The sequence below is a fragment of the Grus americana genome, chromosome 1 (assembly GCF_028858705.1).
Source record: "Grus americana isolate bGruAme1 chromosome 1, bGruAme1.mat, whole genome shotgun sequence".
Classification (NCBI taxonomy): Eukaryota; Metazoa; Chordata; class Aves; order Gruiformes; family Gruidae; genus Grus; species Grus americana.
The window spans coordinates 87780702-87800069 of record NC_072852.1 but is presented as its reverse complement, the minus strand read 5'-3'; the positions used below and the strand labels follow the sequence as shown (position 1 = coordinate 87800069).

At 39.5% G+C, this 19368-nt stretch overlaps 1 protein-coding gene across 2 annotated transcripts in view; it reads right to left on the bottom strand.

Annotated features, from left to right (window-relative positions):
* The window catches only part of MAN1A2 (mannosidase alpha class 1A member 2), a 163621-nt gene that overhangs the window by 91341 nt on the left and 52912 nt on the right, over positions 1-19368 (bottom strand). The window lies entirely within an intron of this gene.

Here is a 19368-nt window from a genome sequence, read left to right as displayed (position 1 = left end):
ATGTAAAACTTCCTACGTACTAAGAAAGTAGCCAAATGTCACTGTTCATACCCATATTCTATAAAACAGTACAGTATGATTAGCGATTTAATGACAGTAATCTCCTAACAACTTTTTTTTTTTTTTTTAATGTGCTTTTCATCCATAATGGAATTTCTACAGCACAGTGTTCCTGCTTGGTTGTTTCTATTCATTCATTTCTGATTTTCACCTGTTTGGAGATATTCTTTCCCCTCAAGCATAACAATAACTGAATGAAGCCATCACCCTCATTGTATTTCTTTTACACACTCAAATGACTGATATTTACATCCATTAATTCCATTTTCAGAGATTTCTTTCCCCAAATAATAACAATTAAACACAAGTCTCTATGACAAAGCAATCATCAACTAATTTCTTCAAAAATAGTCGTGCATCTGTTTCAATTAATTTAAACTAGATATGGAAAGCCTTAAGTCAGTGGTGTTTGTTAGGAATATTCAACTGCAGATTAGGACACACTACCTTTTGCAAGATTAATTAAAGACATATCCTTTGACAAATTGGGTACCAGGCATACCTATAACTGTCAGGAAATGAATTCACTGTGGTGCATAAGTACTGTAGCGTTGAACACCTTCAGCCAAGTGACAAATTCCACTGCTTGTGCTGAAGTGGAGGTCGCTTTGAGCAGAGCTACAGCATGCACTTAACTTCACACCTTTTCATAAGCATAATGTGACAGTTACCTAATTTATCACTTCAAAAATAAGTAAACCAGATCATGACACAAGGACTAACTTCGGTATTAGCTGCCAAGGTATTTCTGACGTAAAGTTGGAATGTGTTATATTGCTATGGCATTCAAAGTGATTTCTGTTCCTTTATTTAAACCACATTGATAACATTTTCAGATAGTCAAGGTGTTTGAACTAATAGGGATACATAGCCTTGGGAAATTCTGAAAACTCCTCTTGTAATAGCCTCAAAAAATGAAAACCTTCTAACTTAAACACGGTGATAACCACATCAATAAGTTCTCATATTCTATAACTGGCATGGGATGAGAATACATTGCACAAGGATGGACTGGTATGTCATCATACCCCCTACCCCAGAAAAAAAAGTTCTGACACCATTATACTATTATCCAGTTCTCTAGATCTCAGAAGTATGTTCAAGTGTCCACAAGGAGAGACAGCACTATGCTGTGCACAAGAATATCCACTTTCCAGTACTGCAGAAAATATCTTCAAAAATACAAATTTAAACAAGCTTTTTCATAGAGTTCTCTGCACAGGACCATGAAAGAAGGGCCACGGGAATGCAAAAGCCCATGATTATTTTTCCATCTCGCCAATCCAACAGTTGCATCCAGAGACTGAGAGCAAAAAGGCTAGAACTGCTGGAACAGAGCTCTCTCCAGAATCAGGCAAACACATCTGTGGTTTCCTAATGCATCCCATAGTGACTGAACAATACTACTTCAAATATGGACAAGAAATTTGCTTTAATCCTCACAGTGTTAAAAGTGAGCCCTCAATCCCATATATAGATCTCTCACCTAAACCAGTAGTCCCCTATAGGGATTGACCTGTTTCATACAAGATCCTCCAGTATTGTTTGCAGCCACAGAAATAAATGCAGTCTGATAGAGCAAAACCAACTTGCTCAGCATTTTTTGTCCCTAAGAAGCAATTACAGGTGTACATTCATACTCTAAGCTTTTGCCTGGGTCACACTCCAACAGTTTGTTCAAGCTTTCCCTCCTGCTGCCCTTTTGCCCCTTTCTCTCATCTTTTATGTCTATCTTTCCTAGACCTGCAAACATCCAACAAAACATTACTGAGCAAAGCCTCTTCTGCTCACACATGCCTCTTCCCTGAGCAGTGACGGGTGTCTGTTTCCAAGATGCAGATCAGTATGGTTTTAGTTTCTAGACTCCATGTGAGAGCTCAACTATTTCTTATCATGGTCTCCTAAGGATGGCATTTATATCCCAACCAATAATAAATTGTTCATTTTTCTTCTTTCTTATGAATAAGTAGGCTATAAGTAGGTTTATTTTTCCTTTTTCTTCTTAAACATATGGTAACTAATCCTAACTGCACAGCAGCACTTCTTCCTTGAGGAAGACTCAGAAGAACAATCCTTGTTTTTTAAACCTTTTGGGCTGAACACATTTCCAAAAGGTCAAGAGATGACAGTCAATACTTTGCAACAGATTATCTGCCCAGTCTTCTTCCTTTAGTGTCAAGCAGGCAGCACAAAGCAAGCTAATTCCCTCCTCCTAGGCATTGAGGGGGAAGAGCCAAAAAAGCAGGGTTCATACCCAGAAGCTTCATGCCTACAAGAATAGAGGGCAGAGCTAAACATAAAGCAACACAGAAGACAATAGACTTAATCTAACACCATGGCTGCCCCATGTTGCAAGATAGGTACAACTTAAAACCATTTGTGGGTTATACTAGGTTGGGTTAGAGATTAAAATTAATTGCTCTCAGCTTCCTTCTTGGAGGAGATATCATTCTTAATTTGTTCCTACTAACAGCTTCTGCTGAATTCTTCTGTAGCTGCTTTTGTGGTTGAACCCAGCAAGCAGCTAAAATAACCACACAGATGAGTCCCACACCTCACCCCCACCCTACAGCGGGACTGGGGAGAGAAGCAGGAAAAAAAAAAAAAGGTAAAACTCATGGGTTGAGATAAAGACAGCTTATTATGACAGAAAAGGAAGAAAATAATAATGACAACAACAGAATATACAAAACAAGTGATGCACAGCACAATTGTTCACCACCTGCAGATCACTGATGCCCAGCTAGTTCCCGAGCCATGGTTCAAATCCCCGGCCAGCTTCCCTCAAGTTATACACTGAGCATGATGTCATATGGTATGGAATATCCCTTTGGCCACTTGGGGTCAGCTGTCCTGGCCCCTCCCAACTTTTTGTGCACCCCCAGCCTTCTTGCTGGCAGAGCAGTATGAGAAGCTGGAAAGTCCATGACTTGGTGTAAACACTGCCCAGCAACAACCAAACCATTGATGTGTTATCAACATTATTCTTATCTTAAATCCAAAACACAGCAGCACTATACCTGCTACTAGGAAGAAAATTAACTTTATCCCAGCCAAAACCAGGACACTGCTGAGGTCTACAACCTAACCAGAACAGGCAGTAATGTTGTCATAGCTGTCTTCACCTTAAAAATGCATGGCACTACCAGCAAGGTAGCAGCTGAAGTCTAAAGCAGGGAGAAACAACAAGTGTTCAAAGATCACTGGCCTGCATTAGAGTCACACGTGGGGCTGTAGGGAAAACAGACTGCAATGGATAGGCAGCTGTACTTCCCCCTCCTGATGCCAATACAAACCATTCAGTCTAAAGTCACAAACAGAAATCATTTTCCATTCATAACAGAGTATGTTCTTTTCCTTTCATTGCTATGCTAAGATCCATAAATTTTGCCTTAAAGGACAAGAGGACAGTCTTCATGGACTTAAACTGCAGAAGGTGTCATTTGAAAAGTAATAAAGTGACTCTAAACAATGAGATAACAGTTTAAAGGAATATACACTGCTTACTACTACCTCAACAAGACCAATCTATTATTGTTTGGGATACAGAGAGAGCAGATGTCTCTTTGTGGTGAAAAAAAAGGCTATAAAACTATTAAATTACAACAGAAAATAACACTTCTCCTAGCTGAAGGCACTCCTCCCAGGATCTGCCTGTGTTCAACACAAAGGCTCAGTTGGTCATGTTGCATAAGATAATAACTGAATCCAAAAGGGCTCAGTTTTACAAATGTCAGATTAGGAAGTTTTCTCTCCATATAATTATAGTTCTAGTTGATTGAGCTCCAAATTTAATGAAGTTTGCCTAATGAATGCGATGCTCATTCTTCTAAATAAAACAGAACATCCATCATGAGCTAATGGAAGGAATTTAGCAGTGAAATAGCTGAACTATTAACAAAATCGTGCACACTCTCATTAAGCAAAAGTATTATTCCAAAGGACTGCAAAAAAGTCAGATTTATATTTAGGTAGACTTCAGTTTCCTGAGATTAGACAAATAATTCCTTCACTTGATAGCACATAAATCTATAGTCTGAAATATCTAGCAAATCATATGACTAAGTGTAAACAGCAAGGCCATTAAAAAAAAATGGTCTTCCTATCTAAAATTCTTTCAGTATACTGACGTGCTAGGTGAAGAACTGGTTTATTTATACCATTTTAAAGTCTCACAAGAGACTATCAAAGCACAGGGAGACAGATCATTGTCATGTGTTCCATGACAAAAGGAATATGAAGAGAATAAATAGCCCATTTTCATTATACCAGAAGGATAAGTATAGAGATTTAGAGAGTCTGATACCAGCTACAGGATTGCTTAGTGTATTTATTATCTGGAAGCAGAAGAGACTGAGCAGTGAGGTACTAGAGAAAATATGCAAACTAGCATAGATCAATTACAATCAGAGAACAACATAAAAATTTGAGAAACAGCCATATTACATATATGAGGATCAAGATGACGAAGTAAAACTCTATGCCAGCAAACTTAAGTCATGCACTCCAAGTTGAAAAGTAATCATCAAATAGGTGCTTGGAATTATTTGATGAAACTTTGATTATTTGACATGTCACCCATTCCTACTCCTTTCTTCTGCAGGTATACACCACACACAAATCTCATTACTTCTTCCAAAAAACACTTCCATGGGGGCTCTCATAAGTCTGAGTTGAGGGCTGAGCAGGTGTACTGGGTCTGGCTGGGACAGAGTTAATTTTCTTCACAGCAGCCTGTACAGTGCTGTGTTTTGGATTTGTGACTAAAACAGTGTTGATAACACACCAGAATTTTGGCTATTGCTGAGCAGTGCTTGCACAGCAACAAGGCTGTCTCTTTTTTCCCCCCCTGTGTCCCCTCCACCCTCCCGCCAGTGAATAAGCCAGAGGTGGGCAAGAGGCTGTGAGGGGATACAGCCAGGACAGCTGACCCGAACAGACCAAAGGGATACCCCATACCATATAACACAACGCTCAGTGATAAAAGCTGTGTGTGGAGGGGTTAGTCTAGCAATGTAGCCATTCCTCTGGGACCAAGCTGGGCTTCAGTCTGCCTGTAGGAGGTGGCGAGTGATTGTCTTTGCATTAATTCTCCCCTCTCACCCCTTTCCTTCACTTATTAAACTATCTGTATCTCAACCCATGGGTTTTCTTGCTTTTGCTCTTGCTATTCTCTCCCTGCCTCAACGGGGAGAGAGTTTTCCTTCTTTCCCTTTCACCCTCTGGCCGTCTGTGCTCTAACACTCTCCTGCTACAAGTGTGTCAGAGTCTGACAACATGCTTGGCATCTATCCAGAGACCAGCTAGAGGAGTAACAAACCTGAAGGAAATGCAGATCAAATGGATCTCTCATTATCAAAATGAGCACTAGGTCAGAGCAGGGCTGCTACAAAGTCAGGGAAAGAAGCCTAAGTGGAAAAATTAGCATGAGACTGCTGTCTCCAAGGAAAGTCATATACAGTAGACCTAATAGGTGGATGTAATCATTCTTACCCTTCTACATTATGCAGTGACTGAAAAGAAAATATTTTATTATTAAGCAGAAAAGAGAGCAGATGAAAGACCCAGAAGTGGGATGTTCATCAGTTCCTTTACAATCAAGGTAGGGTTTTAACATTTCCTAAACCAGTGAAAAACACAGAGGAATCTAATAGAGACTCTTATTCTCGTTTCTTGACAAGAGCAGCCTGCGGTTACCACCAGGAGCTATGCTTTGATGAAAGCTAAAAGAATTAGCAGAATTGCTTGAGGAAAAACAAGCAGTTGGATATAGTAAAAGCATTTGGGCTGTTGCTGAAGACAGCTGCCTCACTATCATACAAACAGCACGTATCTCCGTATCAAGACATCTCTGCTATGGAAATAAGTTTATACTCTAAAGAGTCAACTTCTGTTCATAAGCATTAGAAAGCTGGAATCTATAGTTAAGTTACATGTAGAGACTAGAGATCTGCACGTAAAGAAATGGCTTTCACTCTCAAAATAGCATAGTTCATGGGATGATGATACCCATGGACAGAACCATAACATACAAACAGACCTCATGTGCCAGAAATAGTATTGGTCTCAGCCAGTCATATCCAGTTCTTGGTTTTTTTTCTCAGGGCCCTGGACAGACATCATTTACTGGAAGCAGAACCTACTCCTACTGCTGCAGAATGCCTGTCATTACTGGTGCGTTAACTGGGGGCGGCGGGAGGATCAATTTGCAAAAGGAATGTAAGAGGACCAAAGTCTCGCGGGATAATTTAACGAAGTCCTAAGTTAAATTCCCACTCTGGCAGGTGACCTGACCTTCAGAGTGGTCCAGCTCTACTACCAGAGCAACCTGACAATCGGGGTGTGCCCAAGCATAGAGCAGATCCTCCCTATTCCATCGCAGTGATTCCAGAAACAAGAGAGATGTAAAGCCTCCTCGAGGAAGCATACCCTGGCACACTTTGAACCTCAAAGATTAGTTATTTTTCACACAGGCAGGTGTTTTAATCCCTAGCAACAGAGCAAAAATGCTTCCTTGATAAAACTCAGCCTGACATCAGATAGAGTTATTACACTCTTAAAAAAATAAATATTCTTGTTATTGATATTCCTGCCTGCCCAGCTTCAGAATGACTGAAAAATGCAGACTGGACAAGATTGCACTGACCTAGGGAAAGTACATCAAATTCTACTCAAAAAGATTCAAAGAATTCAAGTTTTCAGACTGTAGCAACAGGACTTCTTAATGTGATAGACATTACACATGTGGTAGAAAAATACATAACATGAAAATTAAAAGCAAACAATTATCAACTCAGTTTTCTGTATCTCTAATGAGGCTCTGGCAATAAAGCTGCCACTACTGAAGCATACCACTTGTAAAACATATCTTAATGACTCACAAGGAACAAGATAACATTTAAGAAAATGAATTAAACTTTTGAACAACAGTTTAATTCCACTTGGAAAACAAGTGCCTCAAAATTAGTCAATGAAACCACACATTTCATACAAAACTGCAACATATAATTTCAACTCAGCCATAAAATGCAATGAATAACCCTTTAAGTATCCATGAAGAAATCAATTGCCTTTAACATTTTAGACTAATTAAAAAAGCAGAACAAAAAACTAAGCATGTTGATTGCTTAGTTCTGTTAAATTGTTGATAATAAACAACATGAAAAGGAGTTCCTAATCTTTTGTACCAGACAGTATTTTAACATATAAATAACATTAAATAATCAATTGCAATGCTTTCCATAATTTTATAAATGAGGAAGTAATGGGAGTGAAGCACAGAAGTGTATGCTAGTCTTTGAATCTATTAAAAAGTAGACCTGCAGGTAGGTGTTATTAATCAACAAACTGCTGCTTAAATAGCTATTGTCCTTAAGACCCAATTTTAAAAACCTTGTCTAAGAATTTATACTAGAGTAAACCTTCCTCTTCTCTGCTCACTTGTTTGCTTCACTTTGCTTTCCAACTAAATCTTACACAGCCCTTCAGCTTAATTCAAAATTCATGTAAGCAAGAGTTGAATGGAGTCCCTCTAGTACAAAGCCTGAAAGTCCTCAAAATTAAATTTGAAAAGGGTTTAACAGACTAATACCAGACTGCGTCTATCTTCTACGTTTCTTTCCAATTGTCTCCATATTTTTTTGTTATTTTGTTTTTAAGCACAAACACAAAACTGAATTATTGTAGATATGAGAAGGACTGTGTGCAGACCATAATTAAGATTAATGCTGGAACTATGATATGAGTTAGTGAAAGGTAAAGACCTAGTGATAACTGAACGGCTGCAATGTCAGAAGAGAAAGATTAGGATAAGCTTCAGAGTAGGAAAGGAACGAGGAAAAGGAGATGGCATTAAATTCAGTACAAAGGAGGGGACAGAAGTGTATCAGAAGGGAGGCAAAAATAACAGGCAAGAAGTGAATGGTGATGGCAATCAGCTATATGCATGAAGCAGTCAATCAAAACTAACCAAAAATACAGATCTGGAGCAACTCCATCTTGAGAAATCAGGAAGACGACGACTGAAGGGAAGAGTAGCTGTGAAATGATGGCTCAGAAGTATGCAGAACCTAAATACAGGCAGCAGTCAGTTAAACCCAGCAGCAAGCAAAGCAAGATTAATATCTGACAGTAAATGAGAGAGCAAGATGTTATCTGGACTTGAGTATAGTTGTATCACCTGAGTGCAGAAATCTTATTTATGAAGCAAGCTAAGTATTGATATTCCAAGACAGTAAAGATACAATTTCTTACAGATAATTGTAAGCTAAACTACTTTGTCAACTAGGTAGTAGGAAAAGCAAAACACACCTCTAACAGCCATCGTGTCACATAAGCTTTTCCATCTTTAGATACAAGCTTGGGCCACTTCAACATATTTTGGTCCAAACCACATTCTAAATTTTAAGACAGCTGAAGAGGAGCTGATTTCAATGCAGTGGCCACAAAATTTCCATCAGAATGGTGGAAAACTTGAGTGAACATCATTAGTGTATTAGGCACAAGCAGAGTCTTGCACTTGCATGGTTGAACTGTTTCTGAATTACATCTGCCTCGTATATTTGCTGGCTTTAGATGACAGCAAAGCGTATTTGCATCTGCCTCCCACTTCGTATGTGTGCCCACATAGTTGTCCTTACCATATTTAGTTTTAGAGCTCCACATGCTAATCCTTATTTGGTTGTCCAGCCTGTTACTTAATATTTTAACACAGTCCAAAATAGACTGCATAGCCTTAATTTCATTAACACCCTTTATTTATTACACCCTCTGTTCTTAATTCCAAATGACAGGAAACAAGTTTAAATTCAGGAATACTGTTCCCACAGTCTAAATAATTCTCAAATCAAAACAAACATAAGTCTAAAGATTCCCACTGGGAAACAAATACTTTTTTCCCTCGGAGCAAGCCATCTGGTTTATAAGAGAAAACCAGGAGAGGATGCTATCAGAGAGAATAAAAACTCTCAATTTGAGCCTGAGCCCTGAACTATAATATGACTTAATTTCTTCATTACCATTTGATGTAGATGTTTACCTCACTATTCTACAAGGCAGGTTACAGAAATGAGGTCTGTTTATCTAATTCCACTTTGCATCTGTGCATCTCATTGTATTTTTCTTTTAAAGGCAGAATTTTTGATCTTCTGAATAATGCTACAGGATTTAACATCATCAGTTCAGAAACATGTAAAAAAGCCACCGAGAACAACTGACCTAGATGTTGTACATGAGCTAGTACAACCTGGATGAGAAGAATTTAGTGGGAATACTGTATTGCTAAAAAGAACAGAAGACAGTAGCTGTTCATGCTGAATGTTCCCCGATACGCACAGGCACACTTGTGAGTTTGATGGAACAGCAATAACATCCAACAAATATTCTTAGCTAACCATGACACCTGTGAATATTGAAATATTAAGATCAATTCAAGCAATTAGAGCCATTGCTCAATAGATGTAACCAAACAAAAGGGAAACCATTGTAACTTAGAAAATAATTAGTTGTCAGATAAGCAGCTCTGGAACAATCTCATTTTAAACAGCTCGGCCTTGGAAGAACAGATGCGCAAAGATAAGAAAGTTACAAGGTGATCACAAAACCAGCCTTGAGGGATAAGGTATAGGTGGTACCAGGACTGAGTCTGAAGACTCCGAGGTGCCAACAAACATGCACGAATGACATTAGCATATGCTAACAAGTTCCCAGAAAATCCATGGATGTGATAAGCACTACTCGGAAATATACTGAATATGTATATTAACATAGTATAAATACTTGCTAGTTTTGTCTTTTGGGTGTGCACCTTAGGTGGAGTTATGCCCCGTGCACCCAGCGCTGCAATAAAGAATGCCTGCTTTCTAAAACTTCAAAATAAGTCTTAGAGAGTGAATTATTTTGCTGCTTTCCGGTAACAGATTTTGGTGACCCAGATGGGACACTGCTCTTGAACATCAGCGGATCCGAGGGATCGCAGGACCTCCAGCCGGCACCGAGGGATTCTCAGGGAGAACCTCCGATCCCCGGACTAAAGTGTTCTGAGCAAGGACCATCAATAAGGTAAAGGCATTCTTTCAGTATTATTTTCTGTTGCCTGCCCATCAGTCGTAGCAAAAGCTGCGCAGGGTTGGGCTGTATCCCTGGGGCAAAGGGAAAGTACCCTTTGATTGAAACTGAAGGATAACTCTCCTTCCTGAAACCGAAGCTCGAAGCTTGGAAGTTTGTCTGTTGAATGTTGAATGCAGCCGTGATCATAATTGTGTGTTTTTGTGTTTGTTGTTATAGTGTTTGTAAGTCTGTATTACTGTTTTAAAAAGCTGGGGTTAAATTGTTTTGTGCCCTGTTTTTAAAATGGAAACTGGAACTTCCAAAAGGGAATTGACCTTAAAGAAATCTCCTCTTGGGTGCATTTTATTAAATTGGAAGCAAATAGCAGGACCCCCAGGAGGAGTCGCAAAGAAAGATGATCTAATCAAATATTGTAATCAGTGGTGGCCATTGTATAGACTGAATGATGGAGAAAAGTGGCCGGTTAATGGGACTTTTATGATACTCTGTTATAGTTGTTGTTATTCTTAAGATGGGAAGGAAAATGGGATGAAGATCCCTATGTTGATTTATTCTCTGCTTTACGAGATCATCCTGAATGGAGCAGGCAATGTAAATTAATACCAAGAGATCCTTTAGTTCTGACCTTGGAAAAAGATAATCAGAAACTCTCCAAGCGTTGTTGTTCGGCGTGTAGTATCAGTAAATGGTGCGTCAAATACGGAGGACCAGACGAGGAGGATGTTTCTGATGAAGGGGAATCTTTTGCTGGAAGTGAGAAATTTGGTACTATTGCAGGGAGAACAAGGGGAGGATTGATTGGGAGGTCGAGTTGTGCAAGCTCTGCTGCGACAGGCAGTAGGGGCAGAGGGACCAGTGACCGGTAAAGTACCCTTCTCAGTGACTGATTTATGCTTGTGGAAAAAGCTGGGTATTTATAGGGAAGATCCTGAAAAGGAGGGAGATGCCTTGCAGTTGGCATTTATCTTTTGTGGAACAGGCATCTCTGGATATTTGAAGATTCGAGGAATTTGAGCAAGTTGTTGGAAAGGGCTGGGAAAATGTATAATAACCGAGAAGTGGTTAAAGAGAATGGGGAAAGGAAAAAGTTGTTGCAGGAAAAGGTAGCAGGAGGCTGTGAAGGTGTTGCTCTGCTTGTAGTACAGGGCAACGGTGTTTGAAGTGCAGGCGTGATGAGGAGGATGATTTAGAATTAAAGATGTTGGAGGTTGCATGGATGGTTTTTGATAACAGGGAGAAAGAGAAGAAAATTAGAGAAGAGCAACAAGAAAACGAAAGAGAGCGGAGACAGGCACGGAGAGACGGAAAGAGACGGTAACCTGAGAGCTGCACTCTGCAGGGAGCGTCGAACAGTAACTTCAGGGGAGGAAGGCAATACTATGGGGGGAGAGGCGAGGCCCCTCCAGCACAAAATACCAGGAATACCTTAGGACATAATCAGTGTGCATATTGTAAAGAATTGGGACATTGGAAAGATTAAGGACCATTTTAGGGGTCCTATTCCTATCAGTCCAGAGGTTCTGGAGGAGGCACGATACAATCAAGAAGCAGCTCCATTTCCATGTCAGTTCCCCTTAACTAAGTCCTGAAGGGAACCAGGGGAAACCTCCCCAGCAGAACCCCACAGTAGAGCTGGGGAAACGGAAAATAGATTTTCTTGTAGATACTGGAGTAACTTATTACTTGTCAAAGAAAATTGAGCGATGATACAGTAAATGTTGTCAGTGCCACAGGGAAAGCGGAACAGTGTGACATTTTCCATCCTCTAAATATTAAGCTCGAAAAACAATGAGTAACTCACCAATTTTTATATATGCCCAAATGTCCTATACCACTCTTGAGACGGGACCTAATGAGTAAAGTGGAAGCGCAAATCACCTTTAAAGATGGGGAGGTCAAGGTGTTAATTCCTGAATCTAAACTTGTACAAGCATCTGTGCTCCTATTGCAGGAAGATAAAACTTTAGAAACTGGCATTCCAACGGAAGTGGAAAATGCAGTGACACCCCTTGTATGGGCTGGAGAAGTCCCTGGTAAAGCTAAGAACGCTGAACTGGTAAAGATTGAACTCAAAACAGGAATGAAGCTGGTGAGGCAAAAACAATATCCTTTGAAACTAGAGGCTAGAATCAGGCTAAAAACAAGAGTGGTTCACAGTTATAGAGTTGAAAGGTGCCTTTTTCTGCATACCTCTCGAGCGAGAAAGTCAAAATATATTTGCCTTTGAGTGGGAAGACCCAGAAACGGGTTGCAAATCACAGTACACTTGGACAGTGTTGCCACAAGGATTTAAAAATAGTCCCACGATATTTGGAAGTCAATTAGCCAAAGAATTGGAAGCTTGGAAAAGAAAACATAAAACAGGGACTGTGTTGCAGTATGTTGATGATATTTTCATTGCAACTGTAACCTGGGAAGAATGCTTACAATTAACCATTGATCTTTTGAATTTTCTGGGATTAAACAGTTACTGAGTTTCAAAAGAAAAAGCTCAAATCACACAAGAATAAATACTTGGGATTTGAACTTTTAAAAGGACAAAGAAGATTGAGCACAGAGAGAAAAGAAGCTATCTGTCAACTCTCAGAGCCCCAGAATGCACAGGAACTGCGAACCTTCCTTGGAATAGTGGGGTGGTGCAGGCTGTGGATCACCAATTATGGACTCACTGTGAAACTTTTATACGAACTACAGAAAAATTCACCACCTGAACATTTGGAATGAGACCAGAAATGCTTTCAAACAACTAAAAAGAACTCTGACGAAAGCACCAGGTTTAGGACTCCCGGATCTAACCAAAACCTTTGAATTGTTTGTTCATGAGCGGCAAGCTGTAGCTCTGGGGGTGCTCTCTCAGATGTTGGGAGGCAACAGACGCGCTGTGGCCTATTTCTCCAAGCAATTGGACAATACCAGCAAAGGATGGCCAGGATGTCTGAGAGCTGTGGCCGCTACTGTGCTGCTAATTCAAGAAGCCCGGAAACTGACACTGGGACAGAAGATGACTGTTTTTGTACCACACATGGTACTCACTGTCCTGGACCGGAAAGGCAGGCACTGGCTGTCTCCGAGCCAGATGTTGAAGTATCAAGTGGTGCTTCTTCAACAAGATGATGCTGTTTTGAAATCCACTGCAGTAGTAAATCTGGCAGTTTTCCTGTCATCCCGACAACTGGAAGAGGAACCCACACGATTGTTTACAGACCATTGAGGAAGTGTATTCCAGTCAACCTGACCTGAAAGACACCTCTCTGGAAAACCCAGACTGGGAGGTATGTACAGATGGGAGCAGCTTAGTGAAAAAAGGGATCCGGATGTCAGGTATGCTGTGACTACAGTGGATACCATTGTAGAAGCAAAAGCTCTGCAACCAAAAACATCAGCCCAGAAAGCAGAATTGACTGCACTAACAAGAGCCTTAGAACTAAGTGAAGGAAAGCGAGTGAATATATGGATCGATTCCAAGTATGCATTTGGAGTATTACACGCACACAGAGCAATTTGGAAAGAAAGGGGACTGTTGTCATCTCAAGGGACCGGAATTAGGCATGCAGAGCAGATTTTAAAGTTACTTGAAAGTGTACAGAAACCAAGAGAAGTGGCTATCACGCATTGTAAAGCGCATCAAACCAGATGAACCCCACAAGAAAGAGGCAATCAACTGGCCGATGTGACCGCTCATAAGGTTGCAGAAAAGGGTAAAGGGATATTGGCAATAATACCTGAAAAGAAGACAGAATTAGGAGAATTCCCTAACTAGGATAGTCGGGATAAGAATTTAATTGAAACACTGAAAACTGAAATACACGAAAATGGATGGGCTGTTACTCCCACGGGGCAGGTAATACTAACCCCAATTTTGATGCATGAAATAGTAAAGAAAGAACATAATAGTGTTCATTGGGTAACTGAAAATTTAGTGAAACATCTACAAAAATCAGTGGTGAGTGGTAATATGGTAGAAATTATAAAGTCCGTAGTTGAAAGGTGTGAAACATGCCTTAGGAATAATCCAAAGACACAGAATAAAATTCAGTTTGGATCAACACAAACAGGAAATATTCCAGGAGAACACTGGCAGATAGATTTCACTGAATTACCAAGAAAAGCAAGGTTGAGATATCTATTAGTATTGGTGGATACTTTTACAGGATGGCCTAAAGCTTTTCCCATGTCACACCAACAAAGCCAGGGAAGTTGTTAAGATCTTGCTTGAAGAAATAATACCACGATTTGGTGTTCCTTTTGAGATTTCTTTGGATAGGGGACCACATTTTGTTGCCAACATTATCCGAAAAGTAAGTAGAATATTACAAATAACATGGGAACTGCATGCCCCTATCCACAATCTAGCGGACAGGTAGAGCGTATGAATCAAACCTTAAAACTACAATTGAGTAAAATTTGCCAAAAAACCCCCCCAAAAACACCCAAACAAAAACCTCAATGATCTGGATACAAGCACTTCTACTTGCTCTATTGATGAGAGTGGAAGGATATCTGAAGATTTAAAAAACATACATGACCAAACACCTAATTGGTTGTGGTTGAAAAAGCTAGTTTTATTAGTGATTTTTATTATAGTGGTTTGTATTCTTGCCTGCATAATGATTCAATGCTGTCACTGCTGTACTAACCTCTGTTCAAGATACAGTAAGTTTGTATAGTGAGAAATTGTAGCATGTAAGCTACAAATCCTCAAAAAGAAAAGAAGGGATTGATACCTGTGAATATTGAAATATTAAGATCAATTCAAGCAATTAGAGCCATTGCTCAATAGATGTAACCAAACAAAAGGGAAACCATTGTAACTTAGAAAATAATTAGTTGTCAGATAAGCAGCTCTGGAACAATCTCATTTTAAACAGCTCGGCCTTGGAAGAACAGATGCGCAAAGATAAGAAAGTTACAAGGTGATCACAAAACCAGCCTTGAGGGATAAGGTATACGTGATACCAGGACTGAGTCTGAAGACTCCGAGGTGCCAACAAACATGCACGAATGACATTAGCATATGCTAACAAGTTCCCAGAAAATCCATGGATGTGATAAGCACTACTCGGAAATATACTGAATATGTATATTAACATAGTATAAATACTTGCTAGTTTTGTCTTTTGGGTGTGCACCTTAGGTGGAGTTATGCCCCGTGCACCCAGCGCTGCAATAAAGAACGCCCGCTTTCTAAAACTTCAAAATAAGTCTTAGAGAGTGAATTATTTTGCCGCTTTCCGGTAACAACCACAGTTGTCTTTATCTATGGCACTAGTACTGTAAAACAGTAAAGAGGGAACACACAGCCAGATTGCATCCTGCCCGCACACATTTGCAAGTTTTAGAGAACAACTATATTCTGAATAAACATGACATCTATTGCAGTGAAGCAAAATAGTGTTTACGAAACACTATTTGCCCAATTAGCAGCAGCAGAGGACAGCTTTAAATTAGATTAACTGAGGAAAAGTCAGAAGCCTTGTAAAGGGAAGTCTTATCTTAGCATCAATGTTACAGTCTTTTTAAGGAGTGAACATGCATATGGACAGAAGGTATGTGAGAATATCCCTTAACAAAGGCTCTTAAGAAAATTAACCTGCCACTGGATAAGAGAAAATTGTTCTCACACAGATGAGTAATTGTTTAAAAGATAGGAAACAGGGTAAGTGTAAACAACCAATTATCATTGTGAGGGGAAACCACCAGTGAGATGCTACAGAGATGAATGCTTGGGCACATGCTTATTTATGAAATCATTTGGAAATATTTATAAATAATTTGGAAATGCTGTATACAGCGGATGAGGATTTTGAAGAGGAATGCAACTGTAGAAAAGCCACCCAGTAGTGAGTTTCCAGACTCCGTAAGGAGCCTAAAAGATGCAAAACACAATTATTAAGAAAGGAGCAGTGAACAAAACAGAATCCAGGACAAAGTTTTAGTCTTACTCTGAACAAAGAAAGAACTTGAAAAAGATACGAAGAAAGGAGATAATGTATAGGGCATGAAAAACCATATGTATGAGAATGACTTAACAGACCAAGACTCTCCACGTAAGGCAGACACACAACTGAGGGCATATGAAGTTCTACAAACTCATGAATGACAAGGAAAAGATGAGTAACAGGTTGTTTTTTTCCAATACCAAAACTAGTCACCAAGAACAGTGAGTAGACTTCAAAACTAAAAAGTTTTCTACACAATATGGAATCAAACTACGGAACAACTCGTAACGGGATATGCTGGGTGCTCTTAAGTTTGCACAGACTCAAAAGCAGATTGGACAAAATCACGGAAAAGTAAACTAAAAGTGATTAAGTAAAACTTGCTGCCTCTGACCACAGCAGCACTAACACTGCACAAACTTTTGTAAGTCTGGAGAGTACTCTGAGAAATGCCCACTTACTTCAGGCTTTTCCTGCTCTTATAGTTCTTCCCTAAGTACCTGCTGTGAGCAATTTCTGGAGGATGAGTAATGATCATGTTTGATCTTTCATCCGACCTGAAGGAACTTTTCTTGTGTTATCAGAACACTGTTCTAATTCCAAATTTGGCCAGCAATTGTTGAGAGTTATGTTCTTTCTTAAAATTTTATCTTTTCAAAGTTTGTGTTACACACCAAAAAAACATACATTCAACGTACATGTAATATTCAACATTATCTCAGCGTAGTCACTCATTACTGATTTTGCAGAGGACACAGCTGCACAGGCTTGTCCTAAGGCCAGTTTCATTTACTTTAAAATTTAATAGAAACTGATATACAGAGATTGTGCTGAAATTTGCATCATGAAATTACCTCTCTTTACTAGTTAGCATGAATGGATTTTCTTTCCCCTTTCATTTGCTACAGGAAAATGCAATGATGGATAGATTACTTGTGCATGTACAGTTAAGATAAAAACTACTGCTCACCAAGTAAGTTTTCCCCCCCCATCAAAACAAGAAGTCGAGAACATGTTTGTTTACATATACACCTCATATTCCTTTTTTTGTTTTCATTTATCCTCCACACAGATTCAGAGGCTGAAAACATGCACAGAAAAAGGATGTTGAGCAGAAGTTGTTTATCCTGTTTTTTCATTAGGATTTTACAACGAGAAAACATCAGAAGTTTTTAGCCATATTTTCAAAAGGTCATCCCTCAGTCTGTACTTCAGGGTATATCATCTAGTTTCTTTCCAGCAGAAGTGTGTGTCTCCATTATGTTTATAAATTTGCAGGTTATTTGGCAGCTAAAAAGACCCAACAGAAAAACAAAAGGCCCACAAAACCTGACACCACTGACACTCAATTATGTGATCTCTAAAAGTAAATGACAAGTAGTCAGATGACAGCAGATGATAATGTCAGAGCAGCTCAGGCAGCCCAATAACTGTTACAATGACAGATGACAAATCTCTAACAAACTAATGAATATTTCCCAGGGTAATTTAAAAAGAAAACATCTGTTAAAGTATTTTCTTGCAGTGCTTACAAGAAACATTCCACCTCTTGTTTTCTAGACCACAAATCAGACAGTGAAATCACATTACTCTCCCAAGCTATACTGTACTTGCCAAAGGTATTGGAAAAACAGACTCCTTTGCCTGACTCAGCTCCTCGCAACAGCCTCATGCCCTTGCAGTCCAACAAATGCATTTTCTCCGCGGGGCTGGGGAGCATCACTGCTCCTGCTCTCTGGCACGGTGGAGAAATGCACCGTCAGATCTCCATTGCTTAGCAACACAAAGATCTGCGGCAAGAGCTTCCCACGCTGCGGCGGTGGGCAGTTCGCAAGCTGGCTCAGCAACTTTTCTCCCAGGTCACAGGGGTTTATCAGCAGTGCTGGTAGCAAGAGGCTGAAGCGGGCTGTGCAGCAAGCCAGACAACAGGACACAGTCAACAAGGTGGCAGAAACCAAGTAGTCCACTGGCAAGTTAAAAAAAAAAAATTCAGCTCACTAGCTGCCCCAACTGAACTCCTGAGTTGCTCCCTTGGACATGGCTTGCTCATTAACCCACCTTAATGACAAAATTTCATTTTTCCATATGTATGAAGTAGCAGTACATTATGTGATACGACACTGAACAGGCCAGACAAAAATCCCACATAAAAGAGGTAACAGCTGTATTTGGTCATGTGTTAGGGAAAAGATATGGCACTGCATTGCAGCCTTGAGGTTCTACCAGGTAATAAACATAACCACAATGTGACTTCATTGACAATTTTCCCTTCCTCACAGAACACAACATCCCAAGACATCACAGATTAAATTGACCATTGCACATGAGATAAGAGAACAAGATAGGCATGAAGCACTATAGATGCATGAGACAGTTCTAGTGTGACAAAATACAAAGTAATAGTTTCATTAAATCTTCATGCATGAGAATGGGCATGTCTGCATGCAAGCATCTACAACTTAAAAACTCCGTATCATTATGCCTTAGGAAAGATCTTTTCACACCCTTGAAAACATAGACATATATCTGTTTGTGTATGTACACATTATCAGATCATCTTCACATAATGCAGCTCATCTCTAGGCAGAATACACCCAAATGTAAGGTTTAGAAATGCACTGCTAGTAACATGGGAAGTTTACAATTTAGCAAGAGTTGGTATCATTACTTTGTCACATACTTATTACCTGACAAACTGCACATCTTCACTTTATTCTTAGCTAGTTAACTATTACCAAAAAAACCACCACATATTTCGGAACTCTGATTTCAGAAAGCATTGGGTAAGATGACCACCCATGATTTCTAATTTTGCGGAGGACGACGTTCTGAGTTGCCCAAGATTGTGGGGTTTTTTCTTTTTTTTTTTTTTTTTTAAAGTAATTCAGGTTCTCAAATAAACATTGTTTTAGAGAAATAAAGATTGAAGACTGATACAAACCACTAGTACAAACTGCTCAATTTAACTCACAATAAAGCATCCTCAAAGCTTGTGCTACAGTAACTAGTTCATAAGATATTGAAGTAAAAGATGCCACAAATACACAAAGTTTAAAACTCTGAAGCATATCTGGACTTAGTGATGTTAATGGTGTTTCCATAAGGTGTTCACCTAGGGGTCACCAAACAAATGCACGGTCAAGTCATATTTAAACAGCAGATTTCAGATGGTTACTCTGATCCTCAAAAGCAAATCCAATCAGATTTCATTACAGCAAGAGAATCCAACACATACTCTGGTTTTTGCTAAACCCAGAAAACCTTCTGAAGTAAGCTCAGTGTGTGTCATGCTTGCTCATTA